We start from the raw sequence: 10,675 nt of genomic DNA on the forward strand, positions 1-10,675 counted from the left end.
AGATCTTTAAAAGATATCTTTTAATCTCATTATCCTTAATTTTTAAAATTTTTATAAAAGATACGTACTTTCTCTTCTTCCTTTACCCCTTCACCCCCTTCTCCCTTTCTGCTCTTCTGCTCCAATCCAGTATTACTACCCGCCAAACTTAGTGGTATAAAACAATATCAAGCATTTGTGTTATCTTTCACAGTGCTGGGGATTTACTGGGCTCAGATAGGACTTAGGGTTTCTCGTACAGTTGTGATCAGATGGTGGCGGGGACTAGTGGGAACAACCCCTCGATAGGTTGTTCACTTGTATCCAATACATGGGCTGGGAAGATTCAAACAGCTGAGAGCTGGGACCTTCAGGAATCTTTGGGGCACCTCTCTCTATGTCTGGTTTCTCTGGCATGGAGGCTTCAGGGTAGCCAGACGCCTTACAGGACAACTCAGGACTCCAAAGTCATATGTCAGAGAGTCCAGCGGAAGCTGCATTACCTTCTATGACTTGGCCCCAGATGTCACACTTACTTCTGACGCATTGTATTTGTTAGAAGCAAGTCAGTGAGTCCAGCCATTATTCAAGGGAGAGGAATTAGCTTCCACCTCAGTTGGGGATAGTGTTGAAGAATTTGTGGGCATACTTGTTTTTTCTAAACTTCGACATATTTTAATATCCCTCCCATTCCCTTTCCGATGATTTAGTCCTAAAATCATTAGATGGGGCAGAACAAAGTAAGCACCCACTTAGAGGATGGGCCCTAAATCCATCCCAGCTGCTGTCCTTAGAAGAGAGGAAGATACACACACACACACACACACACACGGAAGGCATTGTGAAGGCACCAAGAGAACACCACGTAAAGATAAGAGATTGCAGTGATAAGTCTACAAGCCGAGGAATGACAAGGATTGCTGGCAAGCACCAGAACGTGGGAGGGAGGCATGGAATGCATTCTAGAGCCTTCAGAAAGAGCACGGCCACGTTGACACCGCGACTTCAGACTTCTAGGCTCCAGAACTGTGAGACAGTAAATGTCTGTTGTTTTAAGCCACCCAGTGTGTGGTATATTGTTACCCCAGCCCTCAGAAACTGAAACATACATTGTGACACAGTCGAGAGCCACGGTTGTGTTGAAAAGGAGAACTATGTGAATGGATATACACCGAGGCTATTCTCCATCCCTCCATGCCTGTTCTCTGCCCTCTCTCAATAGGAAATTGGAAAGTCTTTGGAGCCCAAGAGAAAAAAAAAGGTTGTTGAAATTGACAGTTTTTCAACAAATGACCCAGCCAAGTCCCTTAGCAATGAGGCTCCACAACCCCTCCCTCTCCAGCACACAGACTTCCTAATCTGTGTTTTACTTCCCTGCTCTTTTTTTCTTTTTTTGCAGAAATTACTTTTATTATGTTGGAATATTCCGTAACAAGCGAGCAATTATTCATGTGACAGAGAGTTCAGAAAACAGATTCGTGACTGTATTAGCCTTGTCCTTGATTAGAGATTTATGAATTTTATACACAAAATATTATTGCTTAGAGTGGGTTATTCTAGAAGCAGTAGTAGAGATAGTCTAAGAGCCTGTAACCCTGGAAGAGCTTCTCTCTGCTTGTCTAGCTGTGCCAGTCGGACCACGGGACTTAGGTACAAGGATGGATGTGTTTTCTCTGCTGAATTTAAAGCTTTACAACAATTTGAATGCTCTTTCCTGCATGCTTCAAAGGCTTCCTTAATTTGGTCAAAAGACAGATTATAAGTCACAAATTCATCAACTCTAATCTTTTTGGACATCTAATCAGACACCAACTTTGAGACACTTTCCACACTCTTCCATTCTCCAAAGGCAGTGCCTTTCCACATGCGGCTTGTTACCAGCCGAAACGGCGAGTGGCGATTTCTTCCCCCAAAGCAGCCACTCCGACTACCACGCTGCCACCCCAGCCTTGGTGGCAGGCCTCCAGCGCTGCTCTCATGAGCTTCATGTCAGCAACACACTCAAAGGAATAGTCTACTTTCCCGTCAGTCATTTCAGTGAGCACTTCCTGGATGGGTGTACGGAAGTCCTGGGGTCAATACATTCAGAGGCTCCAAAATCCTTGGCGCTTGTGAATTCGTCTTTATCCATGTCCACACCAATGATCCGGTTTGCACCAGCCATCTTACAGCCCATGATAGCCGCCAATCCAACCCCTCCTAGGCCAAAGACGGCACGAGTGGAGCCAGGCCCCACCCTGGCAGTGTTCACGGCAGCACCATAACCAGTTGAAATGCCACAACAACCCGGAAGGCAGACTTTATCCAAAGGTGCTAACGGATCAATTTTAGCAACAGAGATACCAGCCACGACTATATATTCAGAAAATGTGCTGGTTCCCAAGGAATATAGAATTGTCTTGCCTTTGCAAGTAAATCTGCTGGTACCATCTGGCATTAATCCTCTCCCTTGAGTAACTCTTATCTTCTGGCAAAGGTTTGTTTTAGTGTTTAGACAAAATTTGCATTCTCCACACTGTGGGATATAAAGTGGGATGACAGCATCACCTGTCTTCAGCTTAGTAAATCCTTCGCCAACACTTTCCACGATTCTATCACCTTCGTGTCCCAAGATCACTGGAAAACCCCCTTCAGGATCAGCCCCACTCAGGGTATAGGCGTGGCAAACTGCAGTGGCGATCATCTTAATTCCAACTTCATGAGCCTTTGGGGGTGCCACTTCTACCTCCTCTATAGAGAAAGGCTTTCCTGCCTCCCAGGCAACTGCCGCCTTGCACTTGATAACCTGGTTCGCCATGTCCTTGGACTCAGGTCAGTGAGGGGCGGACATCCAAGGTGGGCCACACGGGGACTTCCCCACTCTTAAATACGAATGGACAGTCGAGGATTACCAGAAAGATACCTGAGAGATGTCTTTATCATGAAAGACAAGGAACAGAAACAGGAAACCCCGTGAGGAAAACAACAGATGGTGCAAGAAGGAAACCTTTTTTGTTAAGAAATATATCCTCAGATGGGGCACCTGGCTGGCTTAGTTGGCAGAGCATGTGACTCTTGATCTGGGGGTCGTGAGTTCGAGCCTCATTAGGGGGTAGAGTTTACTTAAAAGAAAAATACATCCTCAGAGAAGTAAGAAGATAAAAAAACAAGATGCTATTTTATTAAGGAACACCCAGAGAACAAAACAGCTCTTAGGAATTTTAGTGGTAGCAGAAGTTAAAATTCAATATAAATGTTGGGAATTAAAAATTTGGGGACACCTGGGTGGCTCAGTTGGTTAAGCATCTGCCTTCGACTCAGGTCATGATCCCAGTGTCCTGGGATTGAGTTCTGAATCAGGCTCCTTGCTCACTGGGGAGCCTGCCACTCCCTCTTCTTGTGCTTGCTCTCTCTATCTGACAAATAAATAAGATCTTTAAAAAAAAAATTGACAAACTGTCCCAGAAAGTGGAGCCAAAAAGGCAAAAAAAGAAAATAGAGAAAAAAATAAGGACTAGTTCAGAAAGTCAATATCCAAATATTTTGAGATTTAAAAAAAGAAAGAAAACAGAAAGAAATCAACAAAATAATCCAGAATTTTCCATAACTAAATGATAAGAGTTTCTAGATTCCAAGGTCCCAGTACAACAGCTGAAAAGAAACAAACTTCAAAGCATATTATTGTGAAATGTCGGAACACCAAGGACAAAAAGATTCTGCAAGAGCTAGGGGAGGTGTATCAAGAATCAGTAATAATCACTAGAACAATGTTGTGGTATCCTCCAGACTGGTGTTGGGGATGTTCTTGAGCTCCTTGCCATGAACCCGGGAGGGTGCTCAGATGCCTCCCTGGCAGGCATCTGGGGGTGATCTCAGGCATCCTCAAGATGATGCCGGTGGTCCATTCTCAATGTTTATGTAAACAAAGAATCTGAAGACACTTCCTAATAGAAGAAGAGAATACAGCAACAACTTTGGGGGAAAAAAAAAAGAATCCAGAATCAATATATCTTCACGCTTCTCAAAATTAATTCTGGAAGCTAGAAAGACAAAGGAGCAGTGCCTTTGGAATTCTTATGAAAATTTTCCAATCCAGGACTCTATACATAGTCAAATTCTCAGGTTGAGGATAGAATGAAGACATTTTCAGTCAAGTGAGATCTCAAAAACACTTACTACCAGTACCTTCTCTTAAGGAGCTGCTGGAGGACATGCTCTCCTGATCCAACAAAGGGAAAAGGTAATGAGAAACTTCCACAGAGATTGGTGAAAGGGAATCCCAAGATTATATTTGTACACTCAATAGGGGCCAACCAATTATAGATTGGAACTGTGTGACTCCAGAAACAAAATTTTGAGAGCTCTCATCACAAAGATGACCATTATCATGGTACCATCTTTTTACCCTGAGGAGCAGAGTGCCCAGGTGAGCCTGGCCCACATTTCTGTCCTACAGTTGGCTTGCCCTATGTCCTCATGAAGTTCCTGGTCTCTGCCCTCCTTGACCTGTTGGAAATGTTCTGCTCTGTCTTACCCCAAGAGAGCTTAGAAGTAGAAACTTCATATGAGTTCATCTGACCATATTCCTGCCAAATGTGCAGTTGTACCTGGCCTGCATCCCAGCCTTGCCAGAAACCCAGCAATGCGAAACCCTTTGTTTCCCAGGATTAATTTACAACCTTGCTCCCTAATTTCCCCAGAACAGACTTTTGTAGCTATCAGGGAAGCTGTAACCCGAACATGACCCAGAGATTGTTTAGTTTATTTTTTCCTATGGGCCTTCGTCCAATTATTGAAATATTGCCTTCTGCTACAGACTGAACATTGGTATCCCCTCTCCTCCTGCAAATTCATATGTTGAAATCTAATCCCCAGTATGATGGTATTTGGATGTGGGGCCTTTGGGAGGTAGGTGATTATGTCATGAGGGTGGAGCCCCCAGGAATAGGATTTCTGCCCTTATGAAAGAGACCCCAGAGAGTTCCTTCCCCTCTTCTGCCATATGACGAGACAGTGAGAGGACTGCTCTCTGTGAACAGGAATTGGACTCTCACTAGACACCAAATCTGCTGATGCCATTGTCTTGGATTTCCCAGCCTCCAAAACTGTGAGGAATCAAAGTTTGTTGTGTAATCTACCCAGTCCATGGTATTTTTGTTATAGTAGCCCGAGCAGAGTAAGACACCGCTTCTGAGCATAGCGAGGTTGTGCTTGCTTCTCAGTTTTTATATTGATTGACTTTTATATTCCTCCATACATAGATAGTCATAGTTAGCTGAATAATGGCCCCCACAGATGTTCAGTTGGTAATCCCTGGAACCTGTAAATGCATTAATTTCCTTGGCGAAAGGAATTATGCAGATGTGATTAGTTTAAGGTCGATGAGGGCATGTCTGGGTGGCTTAGTCGATTAAGCATCTGCCTTCGGCTCAGGTCATGATCCCAGGCTCAGGTAATGATCCCAGGGTGGTGGGATCGAGCCCCGCATTGGGCTCCTTGCTCAGCGGGGAGCCTGCCGCTCCCCCTGCTTGTGCTCTATCTCTGACAAATAAATAAAATCTTTAGGAAAAAAAAAAGTTAAGATTCATGAGATGGGGAAATTATCCTGGATTAATCTGGGGCAAGTGTAATCACAAGGGTCCTTACAGGAGGGAAGTTGGAGGTCAGAATGGGGAGAAGATGCTAACTGGCTGGCTCTGCAGATGAAGGAAGGAGCCCATGAGCCAAAGAATGTGTAGCTCTGTGAAACTGGAAAAGACAAGGAAACCAACCACGCCCAGGATATTCTTCTCCTGAGGACACTCAACCTTTATAGATCCCATTTTAGACTTCTGACCTCCAGAACTATAAAATATAAATTTGTTTTTCTTCCTTTTTTCTTAAGATTTTATTTATTTATTTGACGGAGAGAGCACAAGTAGGCAGAGCGGTAGGCAGAGGGAGAGGGAGAAGCAGGCTCCCCGCTGAGCAGAGAGCCTGATCAGGGCTGGATCCCAGGACCCTGGGATCATGACCTGAGCTGAAGGCAGATGCTTAACTGACTGAGCCACCCAGGCGCCCCTAAATTTGTTTTTCTTTAAGCCACTAAGTGTGTGGCAGTTTGCTACAGCACCAATAGAAAACTAATATAATAATAGATAGCGACAATAACTATTTGATTAAAATGGTAAGTATGTGTTTATTATAGACAATTTAGAAAATGCAGCAAGAAAGAAGAAAATGAAAATTATTCAGAAGCCATCACTCAAGGATAGCCCCTCTATATCAGAAGGTACTATTTTTTGTTTGTTTTTTTAAAGATTTTATTTATTAGAGAGGGAGAGGGAGCACAGGCAGGGTGAGGGGCAGAGGGAGAGAGAGAAGCAGACTTCCCGGCTGAGCAAGGAGCCTGACGTGGGGCTCAATCCCAGGACCCTGGGATCATGACCCGAGCAGAAGGCAGATGCTTGACCGACCGAGCCACCCAGGCACCCAGAGGGTACTGTTTTTAATACCAGTAGAGCACACAGTCACAGAGAGAAACCCCACATTTCATTCAATTTCAATACGAATTTGTTGTATACCAATGGGATCAAAAATAAGTAAGAAAAAAAAATAAGACCGACTACTGGCACACTTTTTAACTTATTTGGGAATGGATGTTAATATTTCTATTTTACCCTGCTTTCTACCCTGAGGACTAACATTTACTACATTAGATCCTCTTTGCTTCCTCTATCTTTAGAATGTATTGCTGCACATTGGAACTCTGTTTGCAAGTGACAGAAAGCTAACTAAAAATACCTTAAGCAATAAAAGGGCATTTATTGGTTCATTGAACTGGTAAGGGCAGAGCTGGGGGCAGGGTCAACTAAACCAGGGATTCTATGTCATTCTAATTGTTTTTCATCCCTCTTTTTCCTGTTCTGGCCTTCTTCCTCTCCTACAGAGAGGCTTCCTCTGTACAGCAGGAGCCAAAGACAAGGCAGCTTGACTTACATCACCCCACTTTAGTAATCTCAGAAGAAACAAGTATATCAGCACATACAATTCCAGAGAAGGGTTCCAGTTGATCTGGTCTGGATTTCATGTTCAATCCTTGGACTCAGAGGTATGGCCATGGGGTTTGGGTCATGTGATTAGCCAGGCCTGGGTCATGCACCTGTGGTCTTGGTGGTAGAATACTATAGTTAGGGACACCTGGGTGGCTCAGTTGGTTAAGCGTCTGCCTTCGGCTCAGGTCGTGATCCCAGGGTGCAAGGATCAAGCCCCACATCGGGCTCCCTGCTCAGCGGGGAGCCTGCTTCTCCATCTCCCTCTGTCCCCGACTCATGCTTGCTCTCTCTAGTGCACTCTCTCTCTCAAATAAGTAAATAAAATCTTAAAAAAAAAAAAAAAGAATACTGTAATTGACAGATTCGATTGGAGTGATAGTTTCCCAAAGTAAGATGGCGATGGTGCTTCCATGAGCAGAAGGAGAGAAAGAAGTTAGGCACATATACTTTAAATCTTCCCTAGATTAAAAGATAAGCCCTTTGATTTAGCTGGCCCAGTATGATAAGCAGTTCACCCATCTACTCCCCATGATGTTTTTCTTTACAGAGAAAAATGTAATAGACACATAATATTTATTATGGTATAATTTTAGTAGTGGAGAATGCGGATGTTTTTACAGGTCTGTTAGATAGTTTGGGCTGGGAAATAGCCAATAAAAGTTGAGAGATGAGGGATAAGTAATTTGTTATTAACAGTAGGTCGAGGGGCACCTGGGTGGCTCCATTGGTTGGGCATCTGCCTTCAGCTCAGGTCATGATCTTAGGGTCCTGGGATCAAGCCCTGCATCAGGCTCTCTGCTCAGCGGGGGGTCTGCTCCTCCCTCTCGCTCAGCCTACTTGTGCTTTCTCTCTCTCTCTCTGTCAGATGAATGAATTTAAAAAATCTTTAAAAAACCCAAAAAACAGCAGGTGGAGAGCTGAAGTTTCCAATACCTGTCTTTTATTTTAAAGGTTCAAGATTATTCCTCTAGGGGCGCCTGGGTGGCTCAGATGATTAAGTGTCTGCCTTTGGTTCAGGTCATGATCTCAGGGTGTTGGTATCGAGTCCCACATCGGGCTCCCTGCTCAGCAGGAAGCCTGCTTCTCCCTCTGCCTCTCCCCCTGCTTGTGCGGGAGCTCTCTCTCTCTCTCAAACGAATAAATAAAATATTAAAAAAAAAGATTATCCCTCTAATGTCTATTTTACTTGGTTGGATTCCTGTATGTCTTCTGAGACGGAAAGGGGGTAAACTTAGAGCATACTGTCTCAGTGACTTATTGTAGCAGGGACTACTACTTGTCCCTGGAACATATGCTGTCCCCTTCTGTAATAATAGAAGTGTTAGCTGGGCACATGGCTGCTTAGCAAACATTCATCTCCCAGTTTCCCATCCAATCATGTGCATACCCCATGTGACTAGGTTGTGTTCAGTGAGATAGTGACTGAGGTGATGTATGCAACTTGCAAGTCATGCCCTTAATTTCCACATTCACCAACCAGGAATCTTACACCTGGACAGTGATGACTTATCTAACATCACACCATCAATTACTGTCGAGCTAACATTAGGAGAAAGGCTGGCAGATAGACAAGGAAAAAGGAGGACACTGGGCTGATAATGATGTGAACAATATGCTTTGTATTTATTTTACGTAAATGATTAAATAGTCTGTCTATGTTCAGTAGCAGTAAATTTCCATTTTAATGAGATTTGGATACAACACAGCAATTTATATTCATTAAAATGAGATTTTATTGTACATTAAAAACTATTAATATCGACTGCAACATTTTGACATACCTTCAGTTAAACTTTGGTTTCCCAAAGCTGATTTTGCACCACATAAAAATATTAATTACAAGAGAATGTCAAATCAACGGAAGAGAATAGAAAGAAGTAAGCTAGTAATATTAATTTATATACAATTTGCTACAGATAGAAATGCCTTTAAAATGGATATTAACAAGGGCACCTGGGTGGCTCAGTTGGTTAAGCCTCCAACACTTGATCTCAGCTCAGGTCTTGATCTCAAGGTTGTGAGTTCAAGCCCCATGTTGGGCTCTGCCCTGGGCTTGGAAGCTACTTAAAAAAGAAAAGTAAAATGGATATTAACATCTTGTAATAATGAAATTTTGTTCATATGAAAACATAATCTCATTATGCAGAACTTAGAAATGAAATGGAAGGAAGGTACTCCAAATGTCCCATTATATTACAGTAAGTGAAAAGAAATGCTTTAAATATAGTAGGAGAAGGAGAGATGTTAATACCCTTCTATAATTTTCTTTCTCCAGATCTTGAAAATTTTTGGTCTCAAGTAATTTGGGTATGGAGTTTAAGGTTACATAATTAGGACATTTAAAAGCTCAGCTTCACCTTACCTCCCTGTTCCCTTCTCCTACTATACAATCAAACTCTTGCAAAAAGGAAAGATGTGTGTACAGCTGAGAAAGTAGCTTTCTTAAACTGAATTCGGCTAATGACTGTATATGTTAGGCTTTTGCTGATAATTATAATTACATTTTAACTACTCACTAAAAATGGCCTGAAGAGCATCTACTTTACCACACTTAAATGGCCTTTGCCTTATTTTATGTCTTGTGCTTTTCACTAAGTTCAAAGGTCTTCCCTTCAATCCACATCTGTTATTCTCTCCTACCTCTTTTTCAAAAGATTATTTATTTATTTGAGAGAGAGAGAGCGCATGAGCTGGGGGAAGGGGGCAGAGAGAGAAGTGGACTCTCTGCTGAGCAGGGAGCCCAATGTGGAACTCAGTCCCAGGACCCTGGGATCATAACCTGAGCCAAAGGCAGACACTTAACTAACTGAGCCACCCAGGCACGCCTCTTTCCTACTTTTGAAAAAAAAAACCTGCCTATTTCTTGTAGTGTTCTTGTTTGACCATAGACGGCACAAGGTCATCAAAAAGTTAAATAAATTATTTGCACAGCAATGCATAGTACCTGCTCTCTACTCTGCGACTTGAGAAAATGGAGATAATTTACACTGATGTTCTACATACTGAAGAATTCTTCTGTTTTTTTTTCCAGAGGTTAAATTTAATTTCACATAGATTTTGCTTTCTTTGTTCAAAATATAAAGGGTGCCCAACTCACCAGAAACATAAAAAAGGATCCTAGACTGTCAGATTCACACTGGAGATCTGCAAAGAAATAGAGTTCTACTACATCTAAAAGAGCAATTAGTGGGGGCGCCTGGGTAGCGCAGTCGTGAGGCGTCTGCCTTCGGCTCAGGGCATGATCCCAGAATCCTGGGATCGAGTCCCACATGGGGCGCCTCTGCTGGGAGCCTGCTTCTTCCTCTCCTACTCCCCCTGCTTGCATTCCCTCTCTCGCTGGCTGTCTCTATCTCTGTCGAATAAATAAATAAAATCTTAAAAAAAAAAAGAGCAATTAGTTTGCCACCATTAATCTCAATTTCTAACAAAAAATAAACAATAGCAGATACTGATATACTCCATTTATTATAGCATTTTGCATTATTTTGTTCTATAAATAGATGCAAAAAAATTCAGTGATAGTATTACAATAGCACATGAAAAACAGATTAGAAAATTAGAAACCATCGTAGCATATAACAGTGAAAATTGTAGCACAGCTAAAAGAAATTTTCATCACGGGCAACAATACAAATTCCTAGTACTCTTCTAAAGTTGCTGAACATAATCATTTATAAAAAGAA

The 10,675-nt window shown here is 42.5% G+C and overlaps 1 pseudogene; it reads right to left on the reverse strand.

The window, feature by feature from the left end:
* Positions 1-1,661: 1,661 nt before the first annotated feature.
* LOC103669426 lies at positions 1,662-3,299 on the reverse strand (annotated as a pseudogene).
* Positions 3,300-10,675: the final 7,376 nt, after the last annotated feature.

The sequence above is a fragment of the Ursus maritimus genome, unplaced genomic scaffold (genome assembly GCF_017311325.1).
Source record: "Ursus maritimus isolate PB19 unplaced genomic scaffold, ASM1731132v1 scaffold_12, whole genome shotgun sequence".
NCBI classification, from domain to species: Eukaryota; Metazoa; Chordata; class Mammalia; order Carnivora; family Ursidae; genus Ursus; species Ursus maritimus.